This window comes from Ambystoma mexicanum, chromosome 8 (genome assembly GCF_040938575.1).
Source record: "Ambystoma mexicanum isolate Mex_15411 chromosome 8, UKY_AmexF1_1, whole genome shotgun sequence".
In the NCBI taxonomy this organism is placed as follows: domain Eukaryota; kingdom Metazoa; phylum Chordata; class Amphibia; order Caudata; family Ambystomatidae; genus Ambystoma; species Ambystoma mexicanum.
In genome coordinates, this window is record NC_090929.1 from 867,941,470 (window position 1) to 867,963,320 (window position 21,851).

Here is a 21,851-nt window from a genome sequence, read left to right on the forward strand (position 1 = left end):
GGAATAAGAGATCGGACATGGTGGATACCCCTAGAATTTTTGTTGCGCTCTGCTGAGTCACAGGAACTAGCATTATGGATTATCGTTACCAATCTTCTAAAAGCTTTGGTTGTGACAGGGTGGTTTCTTTCAGGCACCAAGGAGGAAGGAAGCGTATGGCACACAGTGTTGTGTATTAATCCGACCTCATCATTAGGAGAAGTGTCCGATGAGCAATTGTTCAATGATGTGAAAGATGCAGGAGAAATGGTCTTTGAGATTGGGTTGCCTTGTCGAGTAATGGTGGAACAAAGGGAGGTACCACAGACCATGATCATTGTGAGAAAAACATTGCCATATTGGAAGGAGGATTTTGAGAAAGTGCCAGACTATTTATGGACCAGCAATCCCCATAATGTGGGGTTATTGAAAAGTGTAGGGGCAGTGCAAATATGATTAAGGGATTTTTGAGATCATTACAGCATTGTTGAAGCAAGGCATTATGCATCCTTCTGTGTCTCGATGTAACACGGCCATTTACCCTGTGAAGAAGGAAAATGGGTCTAGTTGGAGGATGGTTCAATATTTTCGGCCTCTGAACAACATTGTTGAAACAGAATTTCGGGTGGTACCAAATCCTGCTAAAAGTTTGAACAAACAAGGTTACCCAGGCGTACTGTAAATCTCCAAGTGTTTTTAAAAGAGTCAGGCAGATGGATTCGGGAACTTACACATGTCCAACACTGTAATTCAGTAAGTGGACAATGTACTTGTGTGTAGTGCTTCAGAGTAACAGTGTCAAGGAGACTCAGTCAGACTCCTGCTTACAGAGAAGGGGTACAAGGTGGACAAAGAAAAACTGCAATATTGTCAAACAGAAGTAGTGTATTTGGGACAGGTACTATCATCTGCAGGGAGAAGGGATATTGACTGCGAGAGCCACCACAGTTCAGAACACAATTCAACCAACTATGGTAAAACAGGTCCAACAGTTTTTGGGGCTTTGTACATATTGTAGGTCTTGGATTTTTGACTACTCTAGTTACATGAGGCCCCTGATGCAAGCTCTCAAGGAAGCACAGCAAGAGAAGAGTCTGATCGAGTGGTCAGATGAAATGAGAACTTGTTTTCAGGAGCTCAAGACTGCCATCAGTAATGTTCCAGTTTTGGTGTTTCTGGATTACCAAAAGTCATTTAGTCTTTTTTCGCATAGTAAAGGTAATGAACGCGGTACTAACTCAGAAAACATTGTTAGGCCACAAACCCATGACCTATTATAGTGGGTTGTAGACTCAGTTATGCAGGGTCAGATTCCGTGTAAGCAATCTCTTGCTGCAGTGGCCTTTGCAATACAAAAGTCCTCAGCCATTACTATGGGATGCCCGGAGACACGGTGCATGGAACATGCAGTTTTTGCAATTTTGGAAATATCAAAATTAACTTTGACTACTCAGAGAGTTTCAGGGTTCAAGGTTATTTTGTCAAATGCTTCCGTGCGACTAGTGAGGTGTAACGTAGTAAACCCAATTACTTTTTTGGCTTACCCAGTGCAGCCTGGTGAATGTTAATGATTGTATGACCTATGAGGGAGAAGAGGGACACAATACAAGTGTTAAAGAAGATGCTATGGAGACAGAAGGAACACTTTTTGTTGATGGATCATCAATAATTGATCAGGACACTGGTGAGAGACATACAAGAGCAGCAGTTGTAAGTCTTGTGGGTGGTAAGTACTGGGTAGGGGTGGAGAAGTGATTGCTGTCACATTACTCAGTGCAAGCAGCCGAATTAGTGGTGCTTATTGAGGTGCTGGAAATGAGTAAGGAGAAGGCAGTCACTATCTACTCTGACTCTGCATATGTTACCACAACAATACATTCTGGGTTATCTAGATGGCAGAGAAGAGGGTTTAGAAGATCTGATAGGACCCATGTCCAGAAACTGCACAGCTTTCATGATTCATCGACACGTTGACATTGACTGTGGAGATAGGAGTTGTTAAATGTGCTGCTCATACTAGCAAAACTGACTTTTTAGCACTTGGTAACATTGCTGTGGACCGACTGGCAAAGGCTGCAGCACATTTGCCCCTCCCAGATATCCCAAAAATTGAGATGATGTCCCAACAGGCACAGTGCCGGTCTCGAATACTGCAGTGCCCTTGTTACAAATTGTTGAACTGCAGGGGAAAGCACCACATGAGGAAAAGGAGCTTTGGACAAAGAGGGGGTGTACGCTCTCTCCCACAGATTTTTTGTGGAGGCAGGACCTGATGGGGAATGTAGTGATGCCTGTAGAGTTGCTTTTTGAGGCTTTGGAGCAAATGTATTTCCCGGCACATACTGCTCAGTGACAAATTGCAGCGGAACTTCAGAAGGATTGGTTTGTGCCCAACCTCTCTGAGCAGGTTAGTAGGTTTATTTGTAATTGCACACTGTGTAAGGAATTTAATCCAGGAATTACTATGAGGGTAGTAAGAGAGGTTATACCCTGACCTCCAGGTTCTTTTAGGGAATTACATATTGATTTTGTCGACATGGTACAAAGGTGTGGCATCTATGGTTATTTAATTGTGATTGTGTGTCGATTTTCCCATTGGCTTGAGGCTGAATCCTGCACGCACCCTGAGGGCAAATCAGCGGCCAGATTTTGCTAAGGGTGGAATTTCCATGGTGGGGTATTTGTGAAGTGTTAAGGTCTGATAATGGAACTCACTTCTTTATTGTTTTGCTCACTGAAATTACTTCACTTTTGGGGATACGGCACAGGTTGTGCTCAGTGTATCACCATTAGGCCAACACAATTGTGGAGCATCTCAATGGCTTGTTGAAAACCCAATTGTGAAAAATGTTTACTAATTTGCATAAATCATGGCTTTATTGCCTTCCATTGGCGTTGTTTTGTGTGCAGAATAAGAATGGAAAGGATTGTCACCTTAGTCTACATGAGGTGGTTACAGGTTGTAAAATGTTTTCACTTCTCTCATCCGCACACATAGGTACTGATGTACATAAGTCAGCAGACATTCTGGGGACTATCTTAAGGCTTTAACCAAGAGTGTTAGAATTGCGTCCTAACAGGTTACTGAATCTTATCAGCAAAACAAGATCGAACGAAGTGTGGGACCAAACAAGCATCAGCATCCATTGTTGCTCCCCAGGGAGAGGGTCTTCATCGGTTCTTTTGTTAATCGCTGTTACGACCGTCAATTTCATGGACCCCATAGGGTCATCTTCTCTACTCCTACAGCCGTGAAAGTGGAGGGAATTAAAGCATGGGTGCATCTCCATGATGTACTGTCATGATTCCTGCCCCTCATGTCCCCAGCCCTTGAAGATGTCAGGCTGGAGCCAGGCCACAATCACCTACATGGCCCTCAAGGGCCTCACCATCCCTCCAAAGACCCACTTGGAGTCAAACTTGGCGCTTGTGGCACCAGACTCACTCACTCCCATAGGATAACATTGGGGATTGGACTTGTAGTGCTTTGATGGGGACAAGATGGATGCCCCCACATATTTCGGTTCCCAGAACTGCATGTGGAGTCTAGTCTTTTGGGTGTGGTTCAGCCCAGAGACACCTGGGATATCCAGAGACAATTTAAGCCACGCCCAGGCTGAGAAACATGCTTTGTGTTTTCTGCACCTGCAGCGTGACACTCACCATGTTCGGATCGGTCTCCAGTAGGCTTGCATCTTTCTTCTGCGCTCAGCTCCTGCAAGAACAAGAACACTGTTAGGAACAGCTTTACCTTGCGGCGCTTCTGCCCATCATTCATCGCTTCTTCTGTTCTGCTGGCATCTTCGGCGGTGTCATTCCCATCCTGGCACGCCACTTCCTAAGGAAAAGGGAAAAGAACAGAAAAAAGGCATTAGTAAGCATTCAGCAAATCTTAACTTATGTTTAAAGACTGTACGAGCTTCAAACGCTTACCTGAATCCCAGCCGCTCTGGGGGAACTCTGTCTCCGGAACTTCTCATCCATATGCAAGAGGGAAAAGACACTCCAGGTTAGCGTGGAAACATCTGGCGGCGCCGCATACCGCACTTACTCACTGCATTTCTTCTTCATAACCGCCATCCACGCTGAAAACCTTGTGGCACCTAAAAGACACAGAAAAATAACTCAGTTCAATACAAATACGAAAGGGTCGCATCGCGCAATGGCTCTGACTCACCTTCAGCGCTACTCATCTCAGCGGCACGTCCCCATCCCCGGACGCCGGCCATCATCTAAGGAAGGAAAGGAACGAAGTTAGAAAACTGTTCAAAAGACTCATTATACTTACCTGTCAGACTCTTGCCAGTGAAGTAATTAGGCAGCAACACGCCTGCATCAATCAACGCACTCCTGTACTGAAAGCAGGACGGAGAGCACACTTTCCAAGAAAACAAGGTGAGTTGTGGATCGAAGGGAAGGGTTGGACCCCGGGGAAGAAGGGGTTCAAGCACACAGAGACAATAGGGAGTTAAACTCTACCAATCCTGTGTTTCAGGCCCAGTCTCCAGTCGAGTAGACTCCAGGGATGGGTTTGAGGTCGTAAGAGGTCAGAACAGGCTGAGTGACCCGTGGAAACCAGGTGAGCGTTACATGTACGGAGGGAAACTGATATGTCCCCACAGTGATGCCTGAGGAACAGCAGTCTACTAATAGTTAAGTTAAGTGGCATCCAAGGAATCACTGTTCGTTCCAGCTTATAGTGGGGAGTAGAGCATACAAAACCTTAGCATTTTTTTAAAAGATTGTTTTAAAATGTAGAATTGTTTTAGTAGTAATTGGTTGTATGAGGATTATTTAGGACTTTTTTGTTTTTCAGGACAAACCAAAGGAATGAAATTGACAATGTATTCAGCAATATATATAGTTATTTTCTTTTTTCTTTTTGGGTCATATGTGTTGGACAAAAATGTCCACATGGGGAGGAAACATTGGGTTTGCTGGGTACAATGGATGCAAACAAGTTTCAAAATTCATTTCGCATCTGATGATTGTGATGGGACTTTAGAAATAGCAAATGATTAACACAGCTTTGCAACTGATAGTGTATGGTACCAGCACATGAAGAGAGTGGGAAGAGAGAGAGAGTAACTGAGTCATAATACATGTGCTCCCTCATTCCCCATGCCTCTGGTGACCCTAAATTACTTATTCCTTATGAGGTAGGATTGGCAGATGTATGTTGTCTGGTGCACTTAGCTCTATGCAGAGTTTGAAGGCAGTTTCAGGGGCAATCTGTAGAAGTTTTTGTCCTTCCGATCGATGAAGAATGTTCAATTACGAATGAAGAAGATTGAAAAGATGTTTGTTGTACACAAACAGTGCAGCTTAACCTTGATGGTCTGATTGTCGTGAAGAGCAACTGGTAGCGAGGGGTAATGAGTTGTAAGGCAGGGAGGATGGTTGAAAATATCTGAATTTCTTGACATGGCTCAAAGAGCCTGAGAAACCTGTTAAGATCTGATTATTTACACATTTTTTTCTGTGCTTTAAGGGTGATGGCACAGTGTCTGTGGGCCCAAATCAAAACTGAAGAACCTCTCTGCGCATTCCTGATTTAGCTGGCGGTATGGCAGCGATTCTCTATTTATTCTAGCCATGTGGGACCTTTTTGTACAAACAATTACTTCCAGCCTGGAGAGGTGTATGCAGGATCACTACTTGACATGTGCCCATCCTCATGGTTCTGCACAGCCAGCTGACACTGACTGAGTCCACATTTGTGCCCCCTTTGTCTCCTGTGCCCCTTGCATCCCATGTGCCATCAGACATGGACAATTTACAAACTTTGCAGGACTCTGCAGAAACTGACTTTCTGAGGAGATTGAAAAAAATTCAACTTTTGTCAGCCGCATCTTGTGAAACTCTAAGGAACATTCCTGATTGTTTTCAACTGTTTCGTCGTACTGAAACCTTTTTTTCTTCTCTATTGGTCCCAGCCTTGCAATCGACTGTCAACGCAAAATGGTTTCAAATAACCCGTTACGAGCTGCTATTATTTTTTAATTACTCTGTGTTAGCATTCAGTGCCATCAAAGAAGAATCTAGGGCTTACTGAATTGCAAATTCTGAAAGGGGCCATGGAGAGGGAGGCGGGAATTAGTGACAATACTTTTTTGGACTTTCTTTTTTCTTGGATGCCATCATGGATGTACATAATCTTAAAAGTACTTTGACCTGTTTTGATTTTTCTCTCTAGGACTTTTTTGTTCTTGTCAGTTATGTCTTTGATGCTGCTCGACTCAGATGCCTAGGAGTACTGCCATGTTTCTTGTAAACCTGTCTAAGGTTACGTATAGGACCAATTCGCTTCACATGGGCAATAAAACTGTTTTTTGAATGATTGAAGATGGGGTTTCCATCCTTCTCCATGTTGGAGTGAATGTGTAGAACAATGGGTAGAGTGAGGAACTAACAATGAGTCAAATTGGTGTTGTCTAGCAGAGGATTATGGGAAAAATGGTTGTGAAGATTTGTTCCATAAAGATAGTGAGATTGATGATTTGGAAATTGGTGTCAGTAAATGGATTAACTAAAGGGAGGAATGTTGGGAAATTGGAAAAGTTAGAACTTTGCATATCATACTGCTGACTAGGGGGTGAACACATCATCATTGTCGTTTCTGTCACTTTTGCAAATTGCAAAAAAATATTACAATATTTATGGTAAATGGGATAAGTGTTACATTTAGGTTACCTTGTGTGTTTTTGTGTAGAGCAGATCCATTTGTCGATTTACATGCAGGCAGAAACAGAATGATGAAACAATGTCACATGGAGGGCCCTTCCCCAATCAGATGAAGCAGGCAATTAATATGTGCACATGTGGTTTAGCTGTATGAATGGCAGTCATGAGAGGAGATCATAATAGGTATACAAATGCACACATAATGGTATACATTTTTTTTTAATTGATATTGTTGAAATAAATCAACTTTTCAATATAACACTTTACATTCAATTGATCAAGAGATAAAGTATACAAGAAACTCATCATGATTATTAAAATCAGAAGAATAAACTTGAACACTTGGCAAACATTAAAAGGCGAAGTAAGGAAAAATGTTCAAAAACATCTAACAACAGGTTAAGAGATTTAACACTCTCCACACACCAGATAAACAAAAAAAAAAACAATGGAAAAAACAATTCTTTAACAAGTCAAATTCACTGCATAAAGGAAATTAACAATTGCGATTTGGAGGGAAACGTTTGTTGAGCACAATAATGTGCGCCATCTTTCTACTGAGTCCAAATTCCCCAGATGAGCGCAATGCCATGAGAAAAATTTCAGGCGTTCTTGTACTAGAGCTGGGCATAACGAGAGTACATAATGGTATACATACATGGGAAGTATTTTTCGAATTTAGCAAATATATATGAAATATATGACGTGTGGTTCCTCTGTGTATCATGGGTCTTTGTATTGTAGATTAATTAGAAGTGTTTTTGCAATTGTGGCAAAGGTTTGTAAAGGACATCAGCAGTTATGGAACAGGTTTTGTAAGTTGGTGAACGTGGTAGCTGCGCTCAGTTAGCAGATGGCTCAAGTGTTGGAGGGCAATGGGAAGATATGATCGCAGGTAAACAGGAGAGCTCATTGTTGTAAGGGATTTTCATCTTGTGAACTTGTAGGGGTATTTGGAACTGGTGGCTTCTCTCAGGGCAGTTGCAGAGATCAGTCGTAATAAAGTTCAGGAAAGCGTTGTGTTGTCAGAGAGTGAGTGGAATGCATGTGAATATTAAAGGTCAGTAGTCATAAAAATCAGACACCGGCCAGGTTTGGCCAATGCAGTTAGAAAACACGAATACGTCAAAAGGGAATCTACATGTCTTTCTCTTGTCTTCATGTGCTTAGATATTTTTTAGCGCAGGTCTGTGTGCATCATTAATAGGAATTCTGTTGTTGAATAACTAAGAGGTGAATATGGAGAGGCTTTTGGAAAGGGGTGTGTTTAAAATTTGTACCTTGTAATTATATGTTTTTAGAGGATTGTTTTATAATATCTGTGTCCAATGGACTGTGTGGGTTTTAGATTTCTCTATACAGGCCAACCAATCATGTTTGGGGGGATACCTTTGTAACAGTATTTGGGGGAGTGTATTAACTGTTGTAAACTGCACATAATATGTGTTCTTTGTGTGGTTCAGGGAGACCAGGGTTAGTGTGACTCTTAGATTTAATCTTAGCCTCCTCCCAGCCATCTGTACAATAAAACTTGTTTATGTACAAAATGTGCACTTACTAATTCTAGAGGTGGGCCCAATTTTGGTAAAAGGGGGCGGAGCTTAAGGTCCACACCTACAATTGCCACTGCAACAGGGTCCGACATTATGCAAGTCCTGTTTTGAAATGGTTTGCATTGCATGTTTTTATACTTACCTTGCGTCACGTATCACGTGGTGGTAAGGTTACGTGATTTGCGTTCTACTTTGGACTCTGGACACTTGCACCATATTATATATGAATAGGGTTTTGTTTGCGCTTGATGAGGCGTGTTTGGTGCTTGCATTGTTTGTCTCTTGACCAGCCCATGTTATTTCTCGTTCTTGCTCATTTGTTTCAGGAAGAATGGGAAGTATTCATGTTCCGCCCCCTATTTATTTCTTTACAATTCCCCTTCCCTCACTTCCCACTGTGTGCTGTGAAACTCGTCCCATTGCAAAATAATTAAGGACCAGTGCAAAGTCTGATCCTTGAATCGGCAACTCAAGATTTCCGCAGCACAAAGTGAACTTTTTCAGCGCAAAGTGCCTTTGCGCACACACACTTTTCTACTAACCCTGTGATCAAATGTTGCCATTTTTTTCTACCAAAGGGTATTTTCCACCACTATAGGGCCTACACATGTCCTACTCAGAGTCAGGAATTGCCCCAGAGGGCTGCTATAAGCTTATTTCATTTTTAAGTGCAACAGTGAATCAAAGTCACATATTTTTCAGCCTATATTCATCCACTCAAAATTCAAAATTCTGCAAAAAAAATTGGTGAGGTGACCTGTCAATAGGCTTCAAATCTCTGAATAATGTCTTCCCATTTTGACCAACTGGTCGGATTTTCACCAAACCAAATGAAGATATTCAATTGTTCCTGACCTTAGATTTAGTGTCCCACTATAACTTTGTCACCAACCCCAGGCGACATTTAATGAACCGTTCTTACAGGGATCCGAGTTGTCCATAACAGCAGAGTCGCTAGTACAAAATAAGTCGACTATATACGAATGTATAAGAGCAAAGACATAGAAATAACCACAATTCATAAATAAATGACTACATTCAAATGTTTATATGATATGATTACAGTACAAATATTGTGGGATGTTTGCCTCAATTTCATTGACATCTAGGTATAATTTTCAAATGAAGATGTGCAATTGGGGAGTGAGCACGGGAGGAGGTGGTCAGAGTTGGGTGTGGACAGTTCGGGGAACTGCGAAGTCCAACCTTGGCAACATCCTCTAATTTATCAACTTTCGTAACGTTTAAAAATACTGAAAGTTCCAGTCGCACAGATGACTCCTGTTCTGGTTCTAGCATAGCAAGCTATAAGGTAGTGAATGCATGCAGGAATTTGTTCTGCATTTTCAGCACAGAGGTACATCTACCACAAGCTCTAGGAAACAAACCAGGTGTTGAAATTGAGAAAATATTTGAAGATATCAAAGTTTTTCGGCTGAGCGTTTTCAATGTCGTTGCCCAAGGACATACAGAATATGTGTCTTTTAGAAATCGAACGCTTTTTCTGTGTGCATTACCAGGATTAAATGCCTCGTTTCTTTGAGATGACCTCTCACAGCCTCATAAATCTAGCCTTGAACAGCCGCACCATTCTTCCTTTTTAATTTTCTTTTCAGATGAGGGTTATAATCAGCATTACCTTATCTGCTTATAGCATTTGCCTGGGACCTGAAGTCTAATAGACCCATTTGGCGAGGTAATCTTTGTCTGATTGCATCCTTTAAGCTGTAAATCGTTTTAGCTTTTACATTTGTTTTAGGTTGTTATGCGTTTTCACGCTTCGTTTGCAAATCAAATTGTATTTTAATGTCTATTACAAGTTGCAGGTGCATCTCGCGTTATGTTCTCGACTGTCAGAGGGTATATGTGAAATACACACACCCCTTTCACGTGAAAATTCCTTAAGTGCAAGTAACAAACATTTACCCCCTAAGGTTAAAGCAAGCAAAAAAAAGAAACACATAGGCACAATCAACACGCTGCAAACTGCTGAATAAACATGTACTGCAGATTTGTGGTGGACATTCGCCAACTAAGATGCATATAACGTATTCTAGTTTGTGTATATGTTCACTGTTATACATGTGTTGTGTACATCTAACATATACAGTGCACCTGCCGCGTGTGCTTGGGTGCACAGACACACACTCTGCTTTGTGTGCATGCTCTGCCTGTGCACCATTTAATAATATTAAAACAATGGATTTCAATGAGCCAGAGCTCAGAGACAATGGGGGGACTAGATCATTGGAATGGGGAACAAACTGAAGGTGGCATCACAAGAAGAAATTAGTACAGGTAACGGGATAGTGAAGAGAGAAAACAGTAAGGAGGAAGTACAGAACCTTGGGGAACTCAATGAAGAGGAGGAATGGGGAACGAGATAGAACCGGCCCAAGAGACAGAGAGGGGAGGGACCACAAGTAGTACTGAAACCACTTGCAGACGGAAGAGGAAACACTGAATTATTAACAGCATCAAAAGCTGCCGACAGTGGTAATGTATCTGGATTTAAAAGCACCAAGTCACATGAGAGCAACCTGATAAAATATAAGAGAAATCTTAATAAAATCACACGTTCAAAAATTAATTATGTACCCCTTTGTCAGAAAAAAGAAAGGGGTTGAACCACTGCCACAATTCTGTTCGATGGCAAGCATACAAAGCACATCGCCTGACTTGCATCCTGATGCCTTGCTGAGGGCAAGGGCTCCCCACCAGAGCGGGCGCTGCAGGAGCAGTGTGCTACACCCACCAAAGAGAAGGTAGGCTTCATTAGAGCAAATTACACAAACTATATGTTTTTTTTAAAGCACTTTATTTGAAAAAGTGAGCCCTTGCCACATTGTGGTGGTTGCACCTTAATGAAGTGCAATTGGGATGCTGTAGTCCCAAAATGCTTTGTTTTTTTCTCAAGAAAGACGTGAGCTTGCATAGGTTTCCCGTTCTGAAGCACCTACATCAAAATGTCTGATTTCACTTTACTGTCGAAAGCAAAGCAACACCTCCTGGGCTGCCCCTCAGCGATTGGCTGACTCCTTTCTTCAAGAGCCAATTGATATCGCCAATAGGCGGTAGCTGGCCCCTGCATACAAATTCACTGTTTCTAAGGCCCCCTGTCTGAGCCTGTCCGGTCCTGATTGGGGTCGGTTGGGCCCCCCCTATTGCTGCGCCACACACAATGCTGCAGCCTCCTTTGCACTTTCTGCTGCTTCACGAACTTGGACCTCAGCACCCCATTTAGTGAGTAAGTGCCCAGGACCGTGCAGTGCAGCCCCCCTCTTTTTTCCTTCTCTCATCTATCCTCTGCCACTGAGAAGGCACTCACCATCTCTCCAAACCATTCTAACTGCTACACCATCACATATCCCCCCTCTCTCATGACATCTTGATGGAAAAAGCACAAAGAAGACATCCGCGGTGCAAATCCTGGCCTTCCCATCACAGACACCTATGTCAGTGAATCCTGCAGAGAGATCTTCACTGATATTCTCTTCTCTGTCCCCTCTCCAGACCTATGGACTGCTCATCTCATCTCTACTCTCTCCCTTTCACGTCCTCTCCCATTAAAGGTGGCACCAAGTGAGAAGTCCTCTTTGTGGGCTTTTTCTACTCACTTTGAATCCTTATTGTCTACCACACAGGCATGATTTTGGTTCAGGGTCCTGAGGCTGACCTCCGTCTTTTTGACCAGATCATTTCATCCATCATTAACGTTCTTCCTTCTTCGGCCTCTCCCCTTACTTCCCCATCTTCCCCCAACCTCTGACTGAAGTACCACGGCCCTGTACTCCACCTCAGAAAACCTTTAAAGGCAGAGACAACCTCCACCTAGCAACTCTTATTGCCAACTCATCCAACAAACACTCTGCTGACATCTGCCTCCTTCTTGAAGATACTGAACTTGACATTCTCGCTCTTACAGAGACATGGTTCAATAGCAGCGCAGTCACCACTTTGACCCCCTCCTCCTTGATGGCTTTAAGATCATTTCCAATCCACAACCTCTCTGTACTGGCAGTGGGGTTGCCTTAAAATTCCCGGAGTGGGTTCCCTCTTCCATCTTACCCACTCAGCTCTACTCTTCTTTTGAGAGCCTGATATGCAAGTTTGTTATCTCTCCCTCCTCCACCCTGACCATTGCTACCATGTACCGTCCTCCTGGCGCTACCTTCCTGTTCCTCTCTGAATGGGCTGATTTCTGTTCTGCCTTACTTTATACCTCCTCCAACCTGTTACTCCTGGTTGACTTTAGCATCCAATTGGACTCCCCTGGCACAGCATCTACTGTTTTCATTGACCTATGCACCTCTCTATCCCTCTCCATTCTCCTTTCTGGTCCAACCCACTCTGCTTGACACACTCTGGACACCCTCATCCACTCTGACCTCCCTACCACTCTCTCTTGGTCAGACCACTTCCTTCTCTCCTCCCACTTGGGTCCCTATTGCCTTGTGACCTCACCTCCAAAATCCTTGCCAAACTTGTTCATGAACATCCACCCGATGAAGCAAGTGTCAGTTGCTGCCTTCACTTCCACTTTTATCCCCCTTTTCCCCAACTCAGACTCTACCACTGACATTGCTCTCAGCAATTTCCACCTGCCCATCACCAATACCCATGACATTCTAGCCCCAGTTACGAGGATCCACTTGAAACCCAGCTCTAAGTGCAACACCTGGTACAGCTCTGAACTAGCAGCTCTGAAACAAAAGTGCAGAGCTGTGCAACTGACGTGGCAAACCTCAGGCACACCTTCGGACATACTGGCCTGACGCCTGCTCCAAAGGCAAAACAGACTCTCTATCCATGCCAAGAAACGTGCCACATTCAGGCAGGGTATCTGGTGCAACCAACAACATGGCTGAACTTTTCAAAATCTGCAGGGAACTAGCCAACACTTGTACAATATCCTCTTCCCCTATTCTGTCTCAGGTCCTCTGCAATGCACTCACCACTCACATCACCAACATAATTCAGGATATCCTGAACAGCCATGTTACACACTCTCCCAAACCATCTCTCACCCCCTTGCCTCCCTTCGCCACTCACCCTCCTCCTTCCTCCTTCTCCTCCTTCACCCCTGTCTCACCTGATGAGCTCATTAGAGTTTCCCGCTCCATGAAGGTCTCTTCCAAACAGGTTTCCCCTGCTGATCCAGAACCATCAAGGACAACATTGGCTCTCTTGCCCCTGCACTCGCTGATCTCTGTAACCACTCCTTTGCTACTGGTACTTCCCCCTCCTCCCTCAAGCATTCCCTTGTGTGCCCCATCCTTAAAAAGATATCAGCAGACTCTACCTGACCCTACCTGTACAGCCAACTACTGCCTTATCTCCATCACTCCCTTCCTGTGGACACTGCTTGAGAAGTTGGTCCTGTCCCAACTCAACTCTCACACTGAACTAGTTGGTGGTCTCCTCGACCATCAGTCTGGATTCCGAGCATCCAGAGGCACGGAAACTGCTCTTCTGAACACCTGTCAAGAACTGATCGCATTCCCTGGATTCCAACTCCCCAGCTGTCCTCATCCTTCTTGATCTCCTGTCTGCATTTGACACAGTCAACCACTCCATCCTCATACAAATGCTCCATGACACCCTTGGTATCTCAGAGCGGGCACTGCAATGGCTGACCTCCTTCCTTGCTGACCGCTCTTCTCAAGTCATTCTGGGCACTTTCTTCTCTCCTACTTCCTTCTCCACATGTGATTTCCCCCAGGGTTATTTTCTCTCACCATGGCTCTTTAACATCTACCTCACTCAGCTAGCACTCCTCATCTTGTCCTTCTCCCCCAACTATCTGTTATACTGATGACACACATCTCTTCTTCAAACTTCCTGCTAAACCTATTGCACCTTCCATCTTCCCTGACTGCCTTTCTGCCATCCAGGCTTGGTGCACTTCCAATGATCTCTGCCTCAATGCCATTGGGACCTCTGCCCCTGACGTCTTCCCTTCGGCCTTACTCCATGTGCTCTCCCCCTGCTCCCTCTTCTGAAGCCAGAAACCTTGTTTTCATCTTTGACTCCTCTCTCTCCTTCCTCGCTCACACTCAGGACATTATGATTTGATATGATATTGTTTTTATATCGAGCCAATACACAAGTGTTTCAGACCATGACGAGGCAAGGGAGGGGAACAAGAAAAGGCCCAGTGACATTGAGAACGCGCAGTGCAGCGGATATGTAAGGGATAAAGTGCAAGGGGCAGGGGAGGAGTGGAAAGTGCTGAACACAAGATCAAAACAACAACAGGTAGTGCAGCCAGCAGGTGGTAAGTGCCAAGAGGTCCCACTTTCAGCTCTTCCTTCTCAAAGGAATTCTACCTTTTCTCCCCTTCCCCCAGAAGCTTAATGTTAACTGAGCCCTGGTTCTCTCTAGGCTTGACTATTGCAATAGCCTCCTTCCTTCATCCATTTTGAAGCCTTGCCAGCTAATCCATAATAGGGCAGCAAGACTTATCCTTGGCCTCAAGCCAGGGACTGCATCTCTCCCACCATAAAAAGTCTTCACTAGCTTGCGGTTGCTTTACAGATTAAATTGAAATCCCTCTATATCATCCACAAGGCTGTCTGGGGCCCGGACCACACTATCTGCAACTCTCTCTTACTAAATATTCCCCCTCTAGTCCCCTGTGCTCCTCTGGCATCAACTCTTTGTGTGTAAAACATTTAGCTAAACAGAGGGCAGGAGGTCGATTGCTTTTCTTAGCTGGATCCCTTCATTGAAATAGCCTCCGCCTCCCTCTTCGTCTTGAGCATATCTTTCCTAAATTCCCGAAAGCTCCTCAAGACTTTCTTCTTTACTTCCTCCACCCCCTCTCTCTCCTCTACTAATCTCACAGTTATTTGTCTGGTGTGCTGGGCCTCGGGCACTGACCTCCAACACCAAATAGCCACCAGCCTCTGTCTATCCTTGCACATGCGTCGGCTCACCCTCCTCCCTGGAGGCTTGCACTTATCCTACATTGCACTTCACCTGTTGCTCACCCATGAGCACCACAGCACCTATCCTAATCCCCCCTCCCTTCTGCACATGCACGTTCTGAACACTCACAAGGCACTGTAGGTTTGTCCTTTCCCCCAACCACTGTATTTAATATTTCTTTATGTATTTAATTGTATTAATTGTTTCACATCCCCTTGCCCCCCACCCACTGTATTTAATATGTATTTATGTATTTAATTGTATTAATTGTTTATTTGTTTTACATTCCCTTGTCCACTCAATGTTGCCCTGTGGGCACTTTGAAACAGTATTTGCTTCCTGTATAAGCACCTAACAAGCAAAAAATGTATAAAATCAATAAATAAATAAACATCTCTCAATCTGCTGACCTTTATTTACAGATGTGTAGCCCTGTTTTATTTACCTGTTTGTCCTTGTCCATCACTCCCTGGTGTCCTTTCCCTTGCACCTTGCATCTCATCCTCAAATTAGTGTCCCTATATTTAGGGGGAAACCTATCATCCACATGAAAAGCAAAACATCTATGTCTAAAAACAGCGCAAATGTTACACACATAATTTGTAGCCTGGGCACCACAATGCTAGAACATTTTGTCCAAATCTGTGTTATCGTTCAAAAGATATTATGGGAAAATAAAGGGAGTGTTTTTAATGTTTGTACTAATTTTTCCATAGGTCACAGTCAAAACCAATGGATGGATTTTCAACAAAGTGAGAAAATGTTTTTGCACAAAGTACTAAAAAGACATACATTGTTGGTTCGGTGTTAATCCATCCAGTAGTTTTTATTCTTCAAATTTGGCATAGAGCTGGCGCCCTGTACTCAAAAAGTGAGTTATATCTCCCATGATGCATTGCTGGCGCCAAGGCTTTTTATTTCTGAAATCAGCCAGTACCCATTTTGAGACTGAAGATTTGGATTCATTTTGGGGTAATTGTGAGGCTATGGAGCATGTGGGCAGATTAAAAAAAGATGAATTGTGAAGCTTTGGGGCTTGGGGATTCTGTGTGTTTTTTTGGTCTTCAAGCGTTTTTCCAAGATCTCGATTTGAATCGAGAGGCAAAAAAACAAATAGTAAATACTTCAAAAGCATAATCTATTGATATGTGGAAATTACAGGGATTGCAGATTAGCGGAAGAGGACTATTTTAAATTAAAATTGTCAGCAATTCTTGTTTTTTTATATAGAGAAAAAGTGCAGGGGTTGCTTCCTAAATTAATGTTAAATGTGTAGTAGGGGGCTATTAGGGGCTTAACCATGCTGTTTTCGAACGTTTGTTCCAAGATATCGATTTGTTTCGAGAGGCAAAAAAATGAGTAAATACTTCAAATCAGTAATATAATGAGATGTGGCAATCGCAGTGATTGTTGATTAGGGGAAGAGGACTAGTTTGAGTTAAAATTGTAAGCAATCCTTGTTTGTTTGTTTGTTTGTTTATTTTGTATAGCGCAAAACCAAACCCGAAGGGGTAGCTGGGCGCAGACAATACAAGGATACTTGAGAACTTGGTTACAGGAAAAATACAGTTTATACAGTTCACATTAGTAAAAAAGGTGCGTGTACAAGAAAATGCGAAACTACAGTTCAAGCTAGTTAACCAGAAATCAATTCATCTAGTTACAGTCATCTAGTGTCTCTAGAGGAGGTGGCAATGGGACGGTCAAGCTAAGTGTCATTGGAGCGTATCCAGGTGAGGACTTTTCGCCTGAAGCTAGGGTAAGGTTGGTCCATTCTGAGATCCAGAGGGAGTTTGTTCCAAGTTTGCGCAGCTATGACCGGAAAACTAGAACCGCCAGCTGTACTCTTTTTGTATCTAGGGACCACTAAGGTATAGGCGTTAGTCATTCTAGTGGGACGGTTTGAAGTTCTCTTGTGGATTCTGTTTACCAGGTAAGGGGGGGCTATATTGTTAAGACATTTGAAGGTGAGGGAGAGTGTTTTGAGGGCAATCCTGTCTTTGATTTTTAGCCAGTGGATATTTTTCCTAGAGGTGGAGATATGAGCTCTATTAGGAATATTTAAAGCTACTCTAATAGCGTAATACCTTGTTTTTTATATATAGAAAAATTGCAAGGATTGCTTCCTAAGTGAATGTAAAATGTGTGGAAGGGGGCTATGAGGGGGCTATTAGTGTATGGAGGCTTGGATTTCCATAAAGAGCTTTCATTTTTTAAATTATATTAAATTAAAACTTGATTGTTTCTGATGTATCTTTACAATAGACTTTATTTTAATTGGATAAGCATGCCACATGATTTAACATTGAATATCTCTACACTAGAACACAACACCGTTCCTCGTCACACTACTTAATTCGTAATCCTACCCTAACTCCTACATCCCTCTTCCACGTCAATGTACCTAATTTGTAATCCCACCTCTAACCCCACATTCTACTTTCTTATCCCAGTATCCAATAGTAATTTTACCTTTACCATGACATACCTCTTCTTCGTCCCATTGCCCAAAAGAAATGTGACCTTTACACACACATCCCTCTACCTCCTCCCAGTACCCAATAGTAATCTTACCTTTACCCTACATCGCTCTTCCTTGCAATAGCCCCCCACATCCCCATCTCACTGTTCCTCAGCCTATTTATTGGACATTTGTTCCCAGGCGCCACAAAACAAGATGGGGGCAGGGGGACAAGGGAATCAAAAAGTAAAACAACAAGAATTGTTATATTGGCCTTGTGACAATCCTACCTTGCAAGTTTATGAAAAGTTGGTAAGTGCAAGGGAAGGGAAGGAGGGAGAAGTGCAGGTGTGGGGTGCCCCCTAAGGTAGTGTGCCGGGTAAGTGCTGGGTGGGCCAAAGTAGCAAGTGCCAGGGAAGAGAGGGGAAGGGGAGGAAGAGTGCGGTGGACAGGGAGGACCAGTTAGGCTAGTCAGGGGAAGGGGGCACAAGGGCAAGTGTTAAGAATGGATGAAGGCGGGACTGATAGGGGTGATCTGGACCCTGTATGACTCTGAAGGGACCAGGCCCCAGTCACAGTGGCAGATGAAGAGTTAGCATTGGAGGGGGTGAGAGAAGGAAGAGGAGAAAAGGAAAGTCTTGAGAAGCGTCCGGAACTTAAGATGATCTGGCTCAAGTCTGAGGGTGGGGGAGGCTGTTCTAGAGGGAGGAGTCAACCAAGGAAAAGGATCTACCTCCCATTTGATCTGCAGAGCGTTGGAGCCAGAAGACCGAAGGACTCTGGCAGGGAGATATTTAGGGAGGTAAAGCTGGATATAAAGAGGTCCCAGGCCCCATACAGCCTTGTGGATGATGCAACGGATCTTGAATTTGATCCTTACAGTCACCGGGAGTTCGTAGAGAGATTTTAGGGCTGCAGAGAAATGGTCCCTGGGCTTGTTCCCAACAATAAGTCTTGCAGTCCTATTCTGGATTAGTTGAAGGGGGCGAAGGGAGAAAAGAGGCAGGTAGAGGAAGCAGCTGTTGCAGTAGTCGAGCCTTGAGAGGACCAGGGCTTTGGAGGCGTTGAGCTTTTGGGGAAAAGTGTAGAAAGGTAGAATGCCCCTGAGGAGATGCAACTGGAAATTTTACTCCTTGTCAAGGTCCATGATGTGAGGAGAGAAAGAGAGAGAGGAGTCAAAGATTATCCCAAGGTTTTTTCCCTCACAACTGGGTGAGGGGAGTGGACCCAGGGAAACTGGCCAGAGAGAGGAGGGGAAACAAGGAGCAGGTGTCCCGATGAGAAGGATCTATGTCTTACTGGAATTCAGGCATAGATCATTGGCAGAGCGTCATGCCTGATTAGCAGTCAGGTATTAGGGAGAAGGAGGTAGGGGAAGGGTGCTTGAAAGAGAGCTGTGTGCCATCTGTGTAACACTGGAAATGAGGGGAGAAAGTGGAGATCATGTAGGCCAGAGGGGCCAGGTAAATGTTGAAGAGCCATTGCGATAGGATAGAGCCCTGAGAGATGCCACAGGTAGTGAGTGAGGTGGAGGAGAGAAAAGGACCCATTTGCATTTTAGAAGGAATGTTTGAGAGGAAGGAGGTCAGCCGCGCCAGTACCCTGTCCGTGATGCCTAGGTTACCATGTAGACGGTTAATGAGGATGGAGTGTTGACTGTGTCAAAAGCAGAAGAAAGATTGAGGAGGATCATGACATAGGGAATATTAGGATCCAGGTTAGAGAGTAGGTCTTTATTGGTGTCCAGGAGAGCAGTTCCTGTGCCTCTGGCTGCCCTGAAACTGGACTGGTGGTCTTGGAGGAAGCTGGCCATTTTGGTGTAGAGGGTCAGTTGGGGTATGACTAGATGACTAGCTTTTCCATGAGTTTGCCCAAAAAAGGGGTCATAGACATAAGGCGATAGTTAGCCGGGCAAGAAGGATCAGCAGACAGCTTTTTGAGGAGAGGGTGCTCAAGAGAATGCTTAAAGGGTTGAGAGCAGGAGCCAGTGACGAATGAGTGGTTGCAGAGGTCAGCCAAGGCTAGAACATGAGAGGCAATGTGGTACTCGATGGCTCTGGAGGAGCAGGGGAGCACTTATTTAGAGTAGACTTTCATAGAACAGACCACTCTAGAAACCTCATCAGGTGCAATGGGAGCCAAAGAGGAGAGTATGGGGGCAGAGGAGGGCCTGGGGAGACAAGAGAAGGGGGATCAGAAGAGAGGATGTTGAGAGTTTTGGAGGAAAACACACCACTATCCCCTCTTTACTCTTCCTCTCACAGTTCTCCACTACACCACCTCATTCTTCCTAATCACGGTCCGTCACTACCACACCTCACTGTACATCATCACAGTCCCCCACTACCCAACCTCACTTTTCGTCTTCACAGTGTCCCAATACTCCACCTCACTCTTTCTTTTTAAAGTTCCACACTGTTCCACCTCACTTCTTTTTCACAGTCTATCACAAATACCAAGAAAGGCTTCCTCATTATAGACCCACACTATTGCATCTCACTGTTCCTCTGCAAAGTCCCACACTATCCTCATATTAAATGTCCTTGTCACAGTCCTCATGTCCCTCAACTTACTCCTCATCATCACAGTTCCCCACTACACCACCTTACTCTTCCTTATCACAGTGCCCCACTTCCCCACCTCACTCTTCCTCATCATAGTCCCCCACTACCATCACCTCACCTTTGCTGGACACAGACCCCAATTATTTCATCTGACTCGTCTTTGTCACTGTCCCCCACTATCCCCACCTCACTCTTCCTTGTCATAGTCTGTCACTGCTCCAATCTGTGTTTTTTTCATCAAATTCCTGCATTACCTCACCTCTCTCTACATTGTCACAGCGCCCCCAACCCCACATCACTCTTCCTTATCACAGTCCCTCACCAAACCCACCTCACCTTTCCTCCTAAAAGTCCCCCACCACCCAACTCTGTCTTGCTTGTCACCATTCTAATTTCCCCCACCTGCATCCTCCTCGTCAGAGTACCCTACTACCCCCAAATCACTAAATCATCACAGTCCACCCACCCTCATCTCACTTTGCTGTCACAGTCCCCTGCTAGCTGCACCTCACTCTTCATCATAACAGACTCCCAATACCTTCAATTTGCCCTTCCACGTCACAGTCCCCCACTACTCCCAGCTCACTCTTCCTTGTTGCAGTCCTCCACAACCCCCACCTCACTCTTTCTCATCAATGCCCCCCACTACCCCACCACACTCATCCTTGTTACAGTCCACAACTACCACCGCCTCACTCTTCCTTATGACAGACCCCCCATACTCCACCTCAGTCTTCCTTGTCACAGTCCCCCACCACCCAAGCTCACTGTTCCTTATCACAGTCCCCCACTACCCAACCTCACTTGCCACATTCCCCAAGTACCCCACCTCACTCTTCCTCCTCAGAGTCAACTAACTCCAACTCACTCGTCCTCATCACAATCTACCACTATCCCATCTCACTCTTCCTCGTCACAGTTCCCTACAACCCTCACCTCACTCTTCCTCATCATACTACCCACTAACCATATGCAATTATTCAACTCCACAGTCCCCACACCATGTCTCACTCTTCCCCATCACAGTCCCACACTTCCCCTCCTCACTCTTCCTCTTCACAGTCCCCTACTGCCCCTATCATCACTCTTATTCATCACAGTCCCCCACTACCCTCACATAAGTATTCCTCATCATAGTTCCCCACTAACCACACCTCACTCTTCCTCTTCACAGTCCAATACCACCCCCCACCTAGGTCTTCCTCATCACAGTCCCCACCAATTCATCTCACTGTTCCTCATCACAGTCCCTCATCATTAATTGTTATTTTACCATGACCTCCATCTTCTATGTCCCAGTACTACATTAGCATCTGTTGCATTACCTCACATACCTCTTCCTCATCCCAGTACCACAATAGAAAGCTGTTGCATTATACCACCTCCCTTTTCCTTGTACCAGTACAGCAATCAAGCTGTACATCTGAATCTACCCTCGTATGCAAAAATACACTTGTTTCATGTATTTTTTTGTATTGGCTATTCATGGTTATACAAAGAAAAACCTTTAAGCAGTTTTATACAACATCTAAAATCCAACATAAAAAACAAGTGAACAGTTAGTGCAGCTCCAGTGTAAAGTTTAGTTTGTTTTGTTTACTGTCAATCCTGTTCTTCAGATACACTTTTTAAATGTTACACCTCTTACTTGTACACATGATCTGCTGTAACAGTAATGTC